The following is a 17610-nucleotide window of genomic DNA, read 5'->3' on the forward strand; positions in this document are numbered from 1 at the left end:
AAATAAATAAATAAATAAATAAAAAAGGAGGAAAAATAAAGAAACCAAACAACAAATAGATTTCTCGCCTCATTCCTAAGCAGTCTGACAAATTACATATTGATTTTTCAAGTTCTCATTTTTAGTTAGTAAATCACTATAAATGATGCTTATTTTGTTTGATATACTTTCGTATATTGCTACATGTTATAGACATATGTATATAAGCACACAGTCCTGCCACCTTAATGGCGATTTAACTCATACTGAATATAGCTTTCTCTACAGCCTTCTGTACCAACTATACAATCAGAATACTTCCATATTAATTTATTTCCCCTAAATGAAAAACATTTTATATTTATTTATATATTTATATTTACTCTTAGAAGTAGATCCTTTTCTAACTTACTTATGTATGCATATATATGCGCATATATATATATATATATATATATATATATATATATATATGCATGCATACTGTTGCTGGCAATTTGTTTTCATTTTGAGAATTATAAAGCCAAAAAAATGGTAGGCACTTTAATCAAAATTAGAAGGTCATGATACATTCTTTTATTTTTCCCATTCTCTTATTATAGTCTGAGGTCCTACAAGCATGAGGTCCTATTCTTTGGAATATGTACTTTCCCCCCTTTAGACAAGGTCTCACTGTGCAGCCCAGGGTTGCCTTGAACTCAGAGATCCATCTACCTGCCTCTGACTCCTGAGTGCTGGAAATAAAGTCCGAGCAACCACACCTAGCCCTAGAATATGTAATAGTTTTAATGTTTCCTCTTTAACTTCTGTGGTTTTGGAAGTACATTTCTTAAAATTGCAGACTAGTCATGGATAAAAAATACAGAACTTACCATCAGCACAAATTCAAGCAGACAAGGGTTTTATAAAGTGGCTGTCTTCAGTTTTCCCGTTTTCTATCACCAACTGGAAAAACAAATCACAAGTGGCCAACAGATCACATTTCTTGAGTGATTTTTCTACACATATTTATTCTGAGTTTATTCTCAATTCTTAGAGAATCTCTAGACTATACAACTTATCTAATACAAGTGGACTCAATTCACTCCGAATTCAATTTCTCTGAAAGACTATTAAGAGGTCTACTTGTTTAGGTGCATCACTGTGGATGGACCACAGGATCTTGTACATATAAGGCTACTACTACTGAGGTGTACCCCTAGCTCTGGCATATTGTAAAAGTGATGGACATTTTCATTTTTTTTCTTTTCTTATTACACTATACATGGTTTGGTGCCATTAGTCCATCACTCAACAAACAGGAATAAACTATTCACAGGAAACATGATTTTTGGTATGTGTGGGGGGGGAAACATAGCATTTTCTTTTAAAAAACATTTTTATTTACTTTAGTTATAATATGTTTTGCTTGTATGTTCCCCACATGTGTACCTTGTCTTCGTGGTGGTTAGAAGGCGGCATCAGATTCCCTGGAACTGAAATTACAAGAGGCTATGAGTCACAATGTCGGTGCTAGGAATCGAACCCAGGTCCTCTGCAAGAACAGCCAGTAAGTACTATTAACTGTTGAGCCATCTCTCCAGCCCCCTCCTAGTATTACCTTGTAGTTGAACAAATACAAAGACTAGCAAGCATATTGGCAAACAACTAGCATGCATACAAACAAACAAAAACAGCAACTGAAACAAATACTCTTAAATGCTGTATAGTTATCTCATCTGTGAACAACTGCATTCTGCTGTTGTACATATAGCACATGTTTATATACAGACTGACAAGATTTGTTGGTATTCTCTCCCCTAAAGAGGACTTGGAAATGGCTTTCAATGTTCTAAAGGTTTAAGAAGTCTTTGGACAAAGAAATGTCTATGAGAAAGGTTAACTGTCGTAACCCTTGACATTGGAAGTGGTGAATCAATGAACAGCATTGCTTTTCTGGCTAGAGCTTGTACAGTTCTGTAAATCTCCACACAAACTGAGTTTGGAGCAATGACTTTGCTTTCATGTTCTTGCTCACTTAAAGCATGGGGACGCATTATGGAAGTACTTATGGAACTGTAGTTTGACTTCAGCACAGGTGAATTTAAGACTCTCCACTAAGGAAAAGACAGGGGTCCATTATGCCTTTACTGAATTGTTTCTTTGCTCTGACCCTTTCATTCTGAGGTACCATTTGAACTGACACGAATATGTTTGAAGACTTTCTGTTAGCCATAGCTGCATTCTGTCATTTTTGAATTCCTGGGACCCAGGAAGGTACTACTACTTTAGGTTTCTACTCACCTTCTGGCTAGATGTAATCTCTTAATGTATGTGACTACAAAATTCTTGTACCTTAAGATGTCTAGGGCTTTGGGCTACCTTATCTGTGGCCCACAATTCTAACTTGAAGAACAATGTGCCATCTTCACACATGTCTAGCACAAGAGGAAACTATGCCTTCAGTGTAGACAGCTTAACCTAGCTGGTGTAGCATTTCTCACCACCTGCTTACCTACAGTCAGCTGAAGAAGGCATGGGTCATTGTCACATATTACTCAAGACCTTGGAAACAAGCTGTTTCAAATGTCTCCATTCATTCCATGGCCTACCTTAAGAGCATCTTCAAGGACAGGCAGGCCCATCGCCAGCTTACCCCTCAACTTCTTTGTCCTCGTAGACAGGGATGAAGACTTAGCAGGAGAGGTGACGCACACCTGGGTAAACGAGTTCTAACAGTGAGCAAGCATTATGACAATACAGCAGACTAGCGTTCCTTTCTCTCCTGTGAGTGCTCAGCTACCAACACCACCATTAGTACAGAGAGGGAAATGTTCACGTACAGTGACTCCTATGAAACAATCAATATTTCTTACTATGCTGACACCAAGAGTCCTAGGGTTCCTGGTGTGCTTAAAATTCACATAAGAGGATATCCTAGTAGGCCAACAGGGAATCTTCATTCAAAAACTGCTAAGAAGCAGACAGTTGAATAACACCTGCTAACTAACAGGAATCAACAGTTAGGTCCCAAGTAGCATAAGTTTCACTTTTATTACTAGAATGACTTCCAGTTTAAATAGGCAAAGTCTCACCTCATGAAAACTGAGGTAAGAGCATGTCCTTCTACAGCAGTAGTTCTCAGCCAGTATGTCATGACCCCTTTGGGGGGGGTGTCAAACAATCCTTTCACAGGGGTCACCTAAGACCATCAGAAAGCAGTTACATTACAACTCATAACAGTAGTAAGATTACAGTTATGAAGTAGCAATAAAGATGTTATGGTTGGTGGCCAGCACAGCATGAGAACTATATTAAAGGATCGTAGCTTTAGGAAGGTTGAGAACTACATTATTCTACAGCAGGCCTTCCACTAGACCATGGGGAAACCCTTCACAGCCACTGTAGCTGTTATCTCTTAGGCCTGGAAAAGGTTACCTCTTCTCTTTAGGCTCTCCTTGATCTTGGCAATGGGGCATCAATTCTGAGTGTCTTCTGAGACTCCAAATACCCTGATGAGAAAATGGAGGATTCCCTGGGAATCTGATCGGGAGACCTAAGTCACCAGATATGGTGCCTAAATCTGCATTTCCCTGGAGCTGAATTCCAGAGTCCTCTTTGTTTTCTTAGGTGGGATTACTCCCAGAAGCAAATGACTAGGGTAAGAGTAGGGAATCTTGGCTGAAGGAAGGGCAGGTTTGTTCAGCTCCTACCCCTTGGTCAAGAAGCAGAGCCAGAAAACAAATGCCCAGAGGCTCCCCAGGAAGCTCCTTGAGTGCTTTGTTTTTGCCTGATTTCACTGACTATGAGCTACAGGACCTGCAATAACTGGCCTATCTAGCAGCTGTCCTCAGTCATGAAACCACCCTGTCAGTTCCTCTTTAGTTTCTTCCCTTTGATCCCATCTTTGTCTCAAGCTCCTTCTTTGAAGTTGAAGGTGGTCTGTTTTAGGGCCTAGGCCCACTTAACCAAAGAGCCAACCTTTCTTAACTGTTAGACATACTCTCACCACAGGGTACTGGAAAACACCTTCCTCTGGGTGATGGTATTATTCTGGGAAACCTGATTAACCAGCACCTTCTACTTCCTACTCTTTGGCAAAAAAACAAAACAAACAAACAAAAAAAACCCTTCTGAAATGAGACTGCAGAAAGGAAGGTGTCACCCCGTTTGTTCGGGTGGGGGACATCATGCAGGCATGTAGCACCCAATTTCATTAGCTATGAATGGTCTTCAAGAATTCCATCCGTACTCTATCAAGGCATAACAAACCTGCCTTCACTCAGCCAAGATTTCCCTACTTTTACCCTAATTATTTGCTTGTGTGAGCAATTCCTCCTAAGAAAACAAAGACTCTGGAATTTAGCTCCCAGGGAAATGCAAATTTAGGCACCATATCAGGTGACTTAGGTCTCAGGATTAGATTCCCAAGGAATCCTCCATTTTCTCACCAGGGTATTTGGCTTTCTGTGTTCAGTAGGAGGCAACATGGCTGGGACTCGAAATGGAGGACCCAGGAACCGCCACATCCCAACTCTGTATTAAGTCTCTCCTGGAAAGACTCTATAAATTCCAGTCCAAAAGGACTTGAATTTGTCCCATAGTTTCATTTGACGTTGGAGACAACCACATTTCCTTCACACATGAATCATTAATGAGTGTTTCCTGTGTTTCTATTATACCTATTAAGGCTTAGGAGTAAGTCTTACAGAGTTCTCTCCTAAAATACAATGCTTGTAAAGGATTTAGAAAGTCGCCCTATCTTGATCAGAAACAAAAGCAATGTCATAAACTTTTGGATCAAACACTTATAATTCTTTGCAAATTTATTCCAATTTTCTTTTGAGTACACACATACAGTTTCGTACTTATGGCCAGTAAATTGCAACAAATCAATAATAAAATCAGATTCTCTCACACACACACAACACACACACACCCCATTTTAAATTCCAAACCTGTACTTCTGATTTCTGGGTAGATTAAAATATCCTGAAATATTTCAAAGGACTGGATTTTAGATAAATATGAAATTTCTAAAGAGTCTCTACATTGACCCTGTTCATTAAAGAATATTAGCTTCTCCCTTAATATTTAAAAATCTATATAGCAATATAAATAGCTATAATATTATCATTCAAGGAATTTATTATCAAGGCCTTCCTTACCTAAATTGCCACGTGATAACGAAACAGGTACACACAATAAAGCCAGGTGGTGGGGGTGCATGCCTTTGATCTCAGAGGCAAGGGAATCTCCGAGTTCAAGGCCATCCTGGTCTACAGAGTTAGTTCCAGGACAGCCAGGGCTACACAGAGAAACCCTGTCTTAAGTGGGGGTGGGGTGGGGAGGTGGACTAAGGAACTCTAGCTGTACACTTTGCAGAATTTGCTACAAATTTCCATCTCGAAAAATGTCTTTAAAAACTGTAAGAGGGACTGGAGAGATGGCTGGAGAGATGGTGATTAAGAGCAGGGACTGCTCTTCCAGAGTTCAATTCCCAACAACCACATGGTGACTCACAACCATCAGTATTGGGATCCAGGCCCCTCTTCAGGTGCGTCTGAAGACAGCCACAGTGCACTTACATAACACAAACAAATAAATCTTTAAAAAAATAACCTGTATGACATACAGAATTTAATAACTGAAGTTTGCCATTAGCATTTCTCTTGAATACTGTCAGCACAGTAAATTTCAAACAGGTAACTTGTGATACTTGATTGTGCTTATCGTTTTAGAAAAAAAAATGTGTTGTATGCACCAAATACACCCAATTTTTCATGTGTTAAGCATATTTCAATAAAGGAAGGGGAAAAAGCTATTAGCTTGAAAATTAAGTAGTCGTCGTACTTGCTTGTTTTAATCTTTAAGGCAGTTTTAGATATTTCCAAAATTCAGTCACACAGATGTATATTCTAAGAAAACTGGCCAGCAGGTGCATTCACACCCTTTGTTCTCCAGTGATGTTTGTATAAAAATATAAATACAATATAGCTATGAATACACAACCTTGGCTGAGATGTTCAAGTTGAATAGTACAGTCAAGCCCGCTTTAACACTGACCAGGATTCAAAGTAGAAACCTTTAAGCAATGTCTACAAGGAAAGGATCGGATATAAGCACGCACTCAAGCTTGCTTCTTCTTAAATATAACCCGATACACGCAGGGTATAGCGATGCAGAAAGTGCTCTGCACTAACAAACCATTCGCTCCCCCCCCCCCGCAATCACTGCAGATTTCTAAGTGCTTGGCATCATTATTATATCTGCATTCAGAAGCCCTTTCTATCCCAAGAAATTGTAAAAGTTTACCCATTTCTGGCAAAGTATTCCAATTTTAAGAAATTACAAAGTAAAAACAAACTAATCAGAGAAGCAAGACAAACCAAACCAAAACCGCCCTTGCCACACATTCTCGTAACTTCACTTTGCATGTGTAATATATAGGTTTTTTTTTTTTAAGGGGCAAATTCCCTTGTACTTTGGGCATGAAATCATTAGTTTTCTTCATTTGTAGCTTTAATACTTTTAAAATATAGTAAATGTTTAGAATAATACTGCTTTAAAAATTATGCCCGTTTGTCAATCTAGAAACAACCATGTCTTCTCCGGTTTACTACCTACCGTACAACAGCCATGGCTGATGACTTTTTGCTGGCTTCATCTTCAGTCCTCCCGTCCTGGTTTTGGTCTGTTTGGCGTAGTAGGCGTCCTAGAAGCCCCGACTTTTCTTTCCTCTCCAAGTCTCTAAAACAACGAGGACGCACCTGAGACTTTTTACAATCACAGGAAGTTCTGTTCCCAGGCCTGACTGTGCTACATAAAAGGACCCTTGAGATCGGAGAGGCCGCGCGTGGCCTCCTCTAGTCCCGGAGGGGGAAGAGAAGGAAGATGGTCCGGCAGAAGCCAGGGTGTGTCTTCAGGTGGCCTCCTTAGTCCCGCCCACTGTCCCGAGACCCTCAGCCGCTTCCCAGGAGCACCTCTGCCTGGCCTTCTCCCATAGGCCAGGTCCCCTCACGTGGGCCCTGGAAGGCGGCCTTGGGAACTTCTAGCCGGGATCACTCGCGCCACCAGGATTCCAGCGACAGGAATTTCCCAGAGATGCCCTCACGGTGGCGCTTAAAACTGTTAACAGGGCTGATCTCTTCCACTGGCTTCTCTCTGCCCACCTAGTGGTTTTGTTTGTTTGTTTGTTTGTTTGGGGGGCGCTCGGAGGGGAGCAAGTGACGAAGACACAGACACCAGAAACTAAGGCTACTTTGGCTTTGCCCAGTTGGAGAAAAACTTGCTTGCACCATGATTTCCCTTTTTGTTTTCATCTAAAGAAATCAGTTTCAACCCGGCCTGTCTTCACAATTCTTTTTTCCCTCTCACTTCGCACAATATTTACTCATGGAAGCATAGTGTCTTAGAGTATCGGGGGGAGGAGGGAACCCAAGGATTCAGTAGTCTAGGAGGAAAAAAGAAAATGTTTCCAGCTAAGGGGCTGGAGAACAGCCACTCCGGGCATTATTGCCAGAGCCTTGTTCACTGGCTCCCTTCCCACCTTCCCTAGGGATTCTGCACATATATATTCTGGCCAGAGTATCAAGCCTGTATGCTGGGGAAGAAACTGCTATTTGTTCGCACCTCCAAGCTATGTGTCTAGTAGATACATGTAAAAAGACGTATAAGGAGAAAGGGTTTTGATAATGATTTTATTCATTAAAATTAGAAGACAAAGTCCACTTGCAGTGTCATTTTAGAATGATACACATACTCGAATATGGACAAATTCCAGATGTGAAAATCTTAGCTTTGAGGTTTCATTAAGAGAGGCACTTCTTTCTCATGGCTTTATTATGGCTGTTAATGACTCCACTGTGTGTGGACACACCACGGAGACAGTCTTACAGTGATTTCTTATACTTAATAATAAGACATGACATTCACTAAGAATTCAGAAAATAATCATGTGTTGCTGATCAAATGTAAAGCACTGTCAGAAACAACTCATGGTGGAAACCACAGAGAAGCATTTATATGATATTTCAACAAACAAATTGAGTTTCAATGCATTGCGTATTAACTTCACCACTGCAAACACAGATATTTATTTTTTATTAGATATTTCTAAATTTACATCTCAAATGCTATCCCCAAAGTTCCATATACCCTCCCCCCACCCTACTCCCCTACCCACCCACTCCGGCTTCCAGGCCCTGTACTGGGGCATATAAAGTTTGCAAGACCAAGGGCCTCTCCTCCCATTGATGGCCGACTAGGCCATCCTCTGCTACTCTGTAACTCCTTCCATGGGTATTTTGTTCCCTATTCTAAGAAGGAACCAAGTATCCACACTCTGGTCTTCCTTCTTCTTGAGTTTCATGTGTTTTGCAAATTGTATCTTGGGTATTCTAAGTTTCTGGGCTAATATCCACTTATCAGTGAGTGCATATCATGTAAACACAGACATTTATATCAAACTTCCTATGTATTTATGTTTTACAGGGATATATCTTTATGTTTCATATTTTGACCTGTTTCCAGGACAGTTGGTCATTCTCAGGAAAAGTTTAAATAAGCTAAAATTTTCATAAACTAGAACACTGGCCAAAAGTTTTTGTTGTTACTGCTGGGGTTTGAGACAAGTATCATGCTCTAACCAGGCTGGCTTGGAGCTCATTATATAGCTCAGGCTGCTCTCCAACTGGACATTCAGCCTGCCTCAGCTTCTGTGTCGGTTTGACTAGGTATGGCCCCCATAGACTCATGTGTTTGAATGCTTGGCTCACAGGGAGTGGCATTATTAGGATGTGTAGCCTTATTGGAATAGTTATGGCCTTGTTGGAGGAAATGTGTCACTGTGGAAGTGGACCCTGAGGTCTTTTATATATTCAGGGTATGCCCACTGTGGACACAATCTCCTTCTGCTGCCTACGGTTCAAGGTGTAAAACTAGGGGCTCCTCCAGCACCATGCCTGCCTGGGTGCTGCCGTGCTTCCTGCCATAATGATAATGGACTAAACCTCTAAAACTGTAAGCCAGCTCCAGTTAAATGTTGTCCTTGATAAAAGTTGCCAGGGTCATGATGTCTTTTAAAAAAAAAAAAAGGTTTATTTATTATTATATGCAAGTTCACTGTAGCTGTCTTCAGACACACCAGAAGAGAGCGTCAGATCTCATTAATGGATGGTTGTGAGGTCAGATCTCATTAATGGATGGTTGTGAGCTCAGGAGAGCAGTCAGTGCTCTCAACCACTGAGCCATCTCTGCAGTCCTCATGATGTCTCTTTACAGCAATAAAACCCTAAGACAAGAAGCTACATAATAACACCATGTCTCAATAAAACAAAACCTAAAATAGCAATTAGAAATTTAATACTTGGTCTGGAGAGATGGCTCAGTAGTTAAGAACACTGACTGCTCTTCCAGAGATCCTGAGTTCAATTCTCAGCAACCACATGGTGGCTCACAACCATCTGTAATGGGATCTGATGCCCTCTTCTGGTTTAGTTGAAAACAGCTACAGTGTATTCATATAAATAAAATAAATAAATCTTTTTTTGATGTTTACCTCATGCATATGTTTTTTGGTTAAATATTTTCTTCATTTACAATTCAAATGCTATCCCAAAAGTCTCTTATACCCTCCCCGACCCTGCTCTCCAACCCACCCACTCCCACTTCCTGGCCCTGGTATTCCCATGTATTGGGGCATATTATCTTTGCAAGACCAAGGGCCTCTCCTCCCATCTTCTGCTACATGTGCAGCTGTATGATAAGAATTTCAAGTCTCTGAAGAAAGAAATCGAGAAAGATGGAAAGATCTCCTATGCTCATGGTTACCTGCCAAAAGCAATCTACATTCAATGCAATCCCCATCAAAATTCCAACTCAATTCTTCATAGAGTTAGAAAGAGCAATTTGCAAATTCATCTGGAATAACAAAAAACCTAGGATAGCAAAAACTATTCTCAACAATAAAAGAACCTCTGGGGGAATCACCATGCCTGACCTCAAGCTGTACTACAGAGCAATTGTAATAAAAACTGCATGGTAGAGGTACAGTGACAGAAAGGTAGATGGAATAGAATTGAAGACCCAGAAATGAACCCACACACCTATGGTCACTTGATCTTTGACAAGGGAGCTAAAACCATCCAGTGGAAAACAGACAACATTTCAACAAATGGTGCTGGCACAACTGGCTGTTATCATGTNGAAGAATGCGAATTGATCCATTCTTATCTCCTTGTACAAAGCTCAAGTCTAAGTGGATCAAGGAACTCCACATAAAACCAGAGACATTGACATATATAGAGGAGAAAGTGGGAGAAAACCTCGAATATATGGACACAGGGGAAAAAAATTCCTGAACAGAACACCAATGGCTTGTGCTGTAAGATCGAGAATCGACAAATGGGACCTCATAAAATTGCAAAGCTTCTGTAAGGCAAAAGACACTGTCAATAAGACACCAACAGACTGAGAAAGGATTTTTACAAATCCTAAAACTGATAGGGGGGCTAATATCCAATATATACAAAGAACTCAAGAAACTGGACTCCAGAAAACCAAATAACCTCATTTAAAAAATGGGGTACAGAGCTAAACCAAGGCTGAGAAGCACCTTTTTTTTTTTTTTTTTTTTTTAAAGAAATGTATTTCTTTGAATGCCACTCACAAATACAATGTGAAGACTTGGGTTTTCTCATGCTAACATGTACAGTATGCGGTAATTTAAAGCAAATACCAAATTAAAAATGTACATATATGCCTCACAAGATATGTAGGATCTTTTCTCTCCTTTAAAAATTATTTACCTAAGGACTCACTGTGTAGCTGAGGCTAGCATGGAAATTCATTCTATATGCAGGCAAGACTGGTCTCAAGCTTTCGATTGTCTTGCTTTCACAAGAGGCCAGCACTTCCTTCATGCTGGGGAATTGCAGGTGTATGAACTTCCAACTTTTATTCTGTGCTTTCCATGCATTTATTTTTCTTAGTATAAAGATGACTTCAAACACAGTTTGCTTTGCTGATCTTCCTTCCTGCACGTGCCCTTCCCCAAACCCTGTTCTTCCTTCCTGCTGGCTCCCTTTCTCCCCCACTAGACCCTCTCTCCATTCCAGTCACAGATACTCTGTCACTTTCCTTCCCTCCCTCCCTTTGTTTCCCCTCGATATTTGCTCCCACACCTTAAGACTTCCTTTTATTTTTTAATCTCTCATGATCCCCTATAAAGTTTTGTGAACTATTTCTTCTGACAAACACTCAATGTATACAGCTATATAAGAATTAAAATCCAGGATCCAGGACTGGAGTTCACCAGTTAAGAGCACTGGACTACTCTTCCAGAGGTCCCGAGTTCTATCCCCAGCAACAACATGGTAGCTCACAACCATCTGTAATGAGAACTGAAGACAGCTGCAGTGTACTCGTATAAAGTAAATAAATCCTAAAACAACAACAACAACAACACAAGATCCACTCTTGAGAGAAATCACGCAGCCTATATGTAACCTATATTTTAAAAAGAGAGTGTGAATACAATCAAACTATACATACTGTATTTATGCACCAAAACATCACAATGAGGTCCACTATTTTGTACAGTTAATTGTGCTGATGAAACTAAAGAATAAGATAAAACGTTGCATGTTCAAAAACTTTTTTTGATCCAGGGCCTCACTATTTAATCCAAACTGGACTCAAACATAAGGTTCAACCCCTGAGTGGTGGAATTTTAGGCTTATAGCATCATACCATTCTCAAAAAGATTGTAGATGATGTTTTAGTCTGTAACTTAATCTCACCATTTCATTATTTGGAAATATAACAGACTGCATTCCTGTATACATGAGCCTTGTGCCCTGTGTGCACCTGTGTAACAGTAAACCAGGCGAGGTGCACAGTTTATTGGAGCATCAAAGTACAGCATCACCTACAGTGCTTCATCAGTGTTTTCCTTTATATAGTTTACTTCCAGCATATAAAGTCTTGTACATTTTTCATGATGACAACAAACTGCCCATGAAGCAGAATTGAAAATATCATCCATACTCTCATATATGAATCAGTCTGATTTTAGTTTGTTGTATATCAAGCTAAGTATCAAGGTTTGCATATTTGTAATACATGTCTATGTGAGAAAAGAAGTTAAAACTTAATTGTTCAATTATAAAAAAATATTTGTTGTTGTTAAAATTGCACAATTTGGGGATTAAAGTGCTTGCCCGGCATGTGGGACTCCCTGGATTAAGTTTCAGTACTGAAAAATTATATGTAGCTTTGAGTGTATTTGCATTTCTATTGATTATGTCAATGTATACGTTTGCTTCTCTTAAAATATAATTGAATTAATGTTCAATAGAATTTTGAATAAAAATCATTATAAATTTATATTTGCTGGCACACACACACATGTATATATTTAAGGAAACTGAATTTTGTTCTTCTTATATAGACATTATTAATTCTTCTAGAATTTATTGTTGTTTTTTGTTTGTTTGTTCATTTTGTCTTGTTGATCAAGACAGGATTTCTCTATGCAGCCATAGCTGTCCTCGAACTTGCTCTGTAGACCAGACTGGCTTCAAATTCACAGAGATCTGCCTGCCTCTGCCTCCCTAGTGCTGGGATTAAAGGTGTGTACCACCACTCCTGGTTTAATTCTTTGAGAACATGGTATTTTGATCAAATTCATCCCCCACTTCACCCCTAATTTGGCCCAGATCCATCTGGCACCAAATCAATTGATTCCAATTTTCTCTGTCCATATACTCTCAGGTGTGTGGCCATCCATTGGACCTTCCACAGTTGACCTTCCAGAAGCCACACCATTAATGAAAGCTTACCTTCCCTCCTCCAGAAACCATTGACTGCCAATAGCTATTTAGCTAGGGGTGGGGACTCATGAGCCATGAGTTCATGTCCAGAAGACTGTTTCATTCTGGTCCTCCTGAACCTCTGACTCTTAGTCTTTCCACCTGCTCTTCCATCATAGGCCCAGAGCTTTAGGGAAGGGGTGATAGTGATATATCCCACTACCTGAAATCTCTTTATTCTAATCTAGAAAGGCTTTCATGGTCTAAGAAATTTAAAACAATACCTACTGCAAACTTCAAATTTGGGAAAAGCATAAAGCCAAAAATTAATGTTGTGGAAAACAGAATTTTTAAAAGGTCATTCTCATTCTTTATTTATACATATGGAATAATTTTAAAAATAATTCTATTATCCAGTCATCTGTTAATGATTATTTAGATGGATTTCATTTCCTTGCTATTTTAAATAGAGAAACAGTACACTTGAGTGTGGTAGAGTATTTCAGTGGTAGGATTTATTCCTTTGGGTGTATGTCAAGGAATGAATGGTATAGCTGGTTCACTATCTTTAGTTTGTGAAAAATCTCTGATTTCTATAGTAACCCCACCAGTTTACAAAATCACCAACAGTGAATAAGAATCCCCGCCACGAATCCTCTTGAGCCTTTACAACATCCATTTATTAAAGAAGGACCATGAAATTATACAGAATGCTATCAGAAACTTGCAGAATGTAAGATACCATTGTGTCTTCCTACTTCATGCTTTGTATGCTCAAATATATATTCAGGCCACTTGCATGTTGGGAGCACAATAATTACTTCTGCACATAATTTGCTCTGGATTTGTTATGGAATCACACATACAACCATTATGAAAACTCTTGTAGAGTACACAAGTCTGAAAAAGCCATATGGAAGCACTTTATCTAAAATCAGCCTATCCCAAGGGAGCTACTATTGGCAGCTTAATGGGTACATGTGTTCAAATGCTGTAAACAAGATGTACAGCTGCTCATGAGAACTGACATTGTTTAACCAAATGAATTTCACCACCTGCAAGTCAATAAACTCTGTTTGCTCACAAGACGCCTGAAGCACCTTCGCTCATACATGAACACATCATTATTTATTTTCTTCAGTTACATCACAGTTCAAATGTTAGTGTTTTCTGCCATAGTTTATTTCTCTAGCAATGGAAAAATGGATATGCTCTAACAGCACAAATATTCATCACTTTGTTTTTATTTTATTTTATAACTTTTTTTTTTAAATTCAAGTTCTCTCTTTGTAGCCCAGGCTGTCCTTCAACTCAGATCCTGCTGCTCAGGCTCCCGAGTCCCAAGGCTTCCTACGCAGCACCATACCCAGCCTTTGGCTTATTCTTTTAGATGCACTTGTTGACCTAAGGCAAATATCCACGTATAAAAATCAAATAACAGGGCTGGAGAGACGGCTCAGTGGTTAAGAGCACTGACTGCTCTTCCAGAGGTCCTGAGTTCAATTCCCAGCAACCACATGGGGGCTCACAACCATCTGTAATGGGATCTGATGCCCTCTTCTGGTGTGTCTGAAGACAGCTACAGTGTACTCATATAAATAAATTAAGTAATAAAAAAAATCAAATGATAGGCTGAGTAATTATAAGATAGAAGATGCTCCTTAATGTATTAAATCAACCAGTACTTCAGTTTGTGTGTGTGTGTTGCTTCTGTTGAGGGAACTTAGGAGCATATATGTCATGTTTGCATATTCAGATGCTTTTCTTTGATCTTTTATTTTTAAACTAGTTTATTTCTTTGTTCACTTTACATCCCATTTGCAGCCCTCCTCCCTCCTCTCATCCCAGTCCCACCATCACAAACCCATCCCCTTATTACCCATTTCCTCTCAGAGAAGGGAAAGCACCCCCCCCCATGGGTACCAACCTGCCCTGGCACATCAAGTCAAAGCAGGACTAAAAGCATTCTCTACCATTGAGGCCAGATAAAGGACCCCAGATAGGGAAAAGGAATCCAAAGGCAGGCAACAGAGTTTTGAGTCACAGATAGCCCCTACTCCAATTGTTAGAGGACCCACATGAAAAGCAAGCTGCACAATGTGCTACAAATGTGTGTGGGGAGGGTAGGTCCAGCCCATGCTCCTTCTTCGGTTGGTGGTTCAGTCTCTGTGAGCCCCCATGGGCCCAGGTTATTTGACTCTGTAGGTTTACTTGTGGTGCCTTTGACCCCCCCCCCTGGTTCCCTCAATTGTCCCCCGCTCCACTCTGCCACAAGACTCCCTGAGGTCCATCTCATGGTTGGTTGTAGGTCTCTGGATCTGTTTCAGTCGGCTGCTAGGTGGAGGACAGATATGTTAGGCTCCTTCCTGTCTGCAAACATAACAGAGTATCAGTAATTGTGTCATGGGTTGGTGCTTGCCCATGGAATGGGTCTCAAGTTGAGCCAGTCATTGGTTGGCCATGTCCTCACTCTCTGCTCTTTGTCCCTGTATTTCTTGTAGGCAGGACAAAGTTTGGGTTAAAGGTTTTGTGGGTGGATTGGTGTCCTTATCCCTCCATTGGGAGCCCTGCCTGGCTAAAGGAAGTGGCCACTTCAGGATCCATAACTCCCACTGCTAGAAGTTTCATATTTCTTAGTTTCATTTCTGTCTGGATGACCTGTGTATTGGTGAAAGTGAGGTGTTGGAGTCTCCCACTATTAATGTGTGGGGTTTGATGTGTTATTTAAGCTTTAGTGATGTTTCTTATACAAACGTGGGCGCCCTTGCATTTGGGGCATAGATGTTTAGAATTGAGATGTCATCTTGATGGACTTTCCCTTTGATGAGTATGATGTGTCCTTTCCCATCACTTTTGATTAATTTTAGTTGAAAGTTATTTTATTAGATATTAGAATGGTTATTTCAGCTTGCTTCTTGGGGTCTTTTATTTTTAAAAGTCACTTTAAATATCATCACATGTGCTTAAGAGGCTTGGTCTTTATATTATATAATTATTTTCCAAAATCTGTTTTTTTGTCCCTGTAGCCATTAAAGTAAGGCACTTAATTATGTCAGCATGTGTATAAAATGATGTCTAGTTGTCTGTTCTCCTCCAAGATCCATGACTTCATTAGCCCTGCGCTGTTGGCTAGGCTTCCAGTGCTAAGCCTGATTTCTGTCTTGTTTACCAGGCCTTGAGTCCAATTAGAAAGCTGTTGGTTTTCATCATGGTATTTATATCACTACTGCACCCCTAGGGTTATTGTGCCATTCTGGTCATTGGTGTGTTCATAGGCTTCATAACAGGACTATTGGTTGCTTTCCTCCTTTAGTTGCTTTCATGGAGCCTTCTGGTGCCATAGAGACTTGCCTTCCACCTCTGGGAGGCTGGGTAACTAAGGGCAACAGCAATAGGCTGTAATGCTTTGGGAGTCTCTTGTATAACCATGACTTATCACTCAAAAAGGGTCTTCTCATACATGGTATCGTGGTTTTGTTCACCAATATATGACTCTTATAGAGAAATTTGTTAGTCCAGATGGAAATTTTCATGTAAGTATCATATATATGATACTTATGTGTTTTAGGTAGATAGGTAATAGTATGATTCTTTATGCCTTTTCCAGACACAGCTACTGTTATTTACTCTCCTCTCTCCTTTTATATTTATCTCCTTCCCCTGTTCCTTATTTAAAATCCCCCACTTTCTCATTTTCTTCTTCAAATCATGTGTGCCCTGCTAGTCACCTCTTTATTAACCACCTTTATTAACCTCTTTATTAACTGTAGCTCCTTTTTTACCTTTTTGGTTGCTGCAGTTACTTTAGGTTATATACTTGCATCTGAAAATTTTGAACTGGGAACTGTGCATGAGAGAGAACATGCAATGTTTGTTTTTCTGGCTCTTTTAGGACAGGCTAAACACAGTGGCTCAACTAGTTTGAAAAACTCAGCATGACAGAAACTGCAAGAGAGATCTTGTTTTCATATAAAGTGGAAGGAAAGAAACAACTCCTGAAAAGCTGTTTTCTGACTTTTACACACATGCTATGGCACACACACACACACACACACACACACACACACACCATCACCACCACCAATAATAATAATAATAATGATAATAATAATAATAATAATAATAATAATAATAAATGTTTTGAAGAGCAAAAAGTTCTAGAGATATGGACCAGCAGTTAAGAACATTTACTGTTCTTTCAGAGGACTGAAGTTCAATTTCTGACACATAATTTAGTCACCTCACAAGTGTCTGTAACTTAGGCTCCAGTAAATCCAAAATTCTTTTCTGGCTTACTAGGGTACTCTCACACACATACATGGATATATCATCAAATATATAAATACAAGTTTGTAATGACTAAAAAAAACTCATGATTTTTCTCATATATACATTCTAGATTTAAATGTGTGTGTGTGTGTGTGTGTTCACACACATATATAGGGCATGAAAAGAGAAAGGGACCTTTATAGAGTAGGAAGAGATCTTAAGGGGTAGGGAGGAGGAAGAAGAGAGCATAATGGGTCACATATGTCATGAAAGCAGAAGGTGATGGTATTTGTGAGTAGAGGTAAGGGACTAGAAAGAAGGAGAAGGACCTAGAGAGATGGTTCAACAGATAAAGATGCCTGATGCCAGGGCTGACAACCCAAGTTCCACCCTTGGGAACCATATGATAGAAAGAGAGAACTGACTTTTCTCCGAACTCCACATTTGGGCTGTGAAACACATGGGCCTCCACACACAAAATAATTAAATACAGATGTAAAATAAAATATACTATGTTAAAGTGATATTGTCTTTAAATGAAGAAGAAAAATGAAATGAATAAAAACAATAA

General features: G+C 39.7%; 1 long non-coding RNA gene across 2 annotated transcripts in view; it reads right to left on the bottom strand.

Moving 5' to 3' along the window:
- LOC115063151 overlaps positions 1-6877 on the bottom strand; it is an 8451-nt gene extending 1574 nt beyond the window's left edge. The window contains exons 1-4 of one of the 2 annotated variants that reach the window (XR_003843042.1): positions 6586-6877; positions 2571-2675; positions 1411-1454; positions 852-924 (exon numbers count right to left, since the gene is read on the bottom strand). This is a non-coding gene — a long non-coding RNA (uncharacterized LOC115063151). Of the gene's footprint in view, positions 1-851; positions 925-1410; positions 1455-2570; positions 2676-3053; positions 3143-6585 lie in introns of those variants that run through there. The other variant, XR_003843043.1, reaches the window with a different exon arrangement.
- Positions 6878-17610: the final 10733 nt, after the last annotated feature.

The sequence above is a fragment of the Mus pahari genome, chromosome X (genome assembly GCF_900095145.1).
Source record: "Mus pahari chromosome X, PAHARI_EIJ_v1.1, whole genome shotgun sequence".
Lineage (NCBI taxonomy): Eukaryota > Metazoa > Chordata > Mammalia > Rodentia > Muridae > Mus > Mus pahari.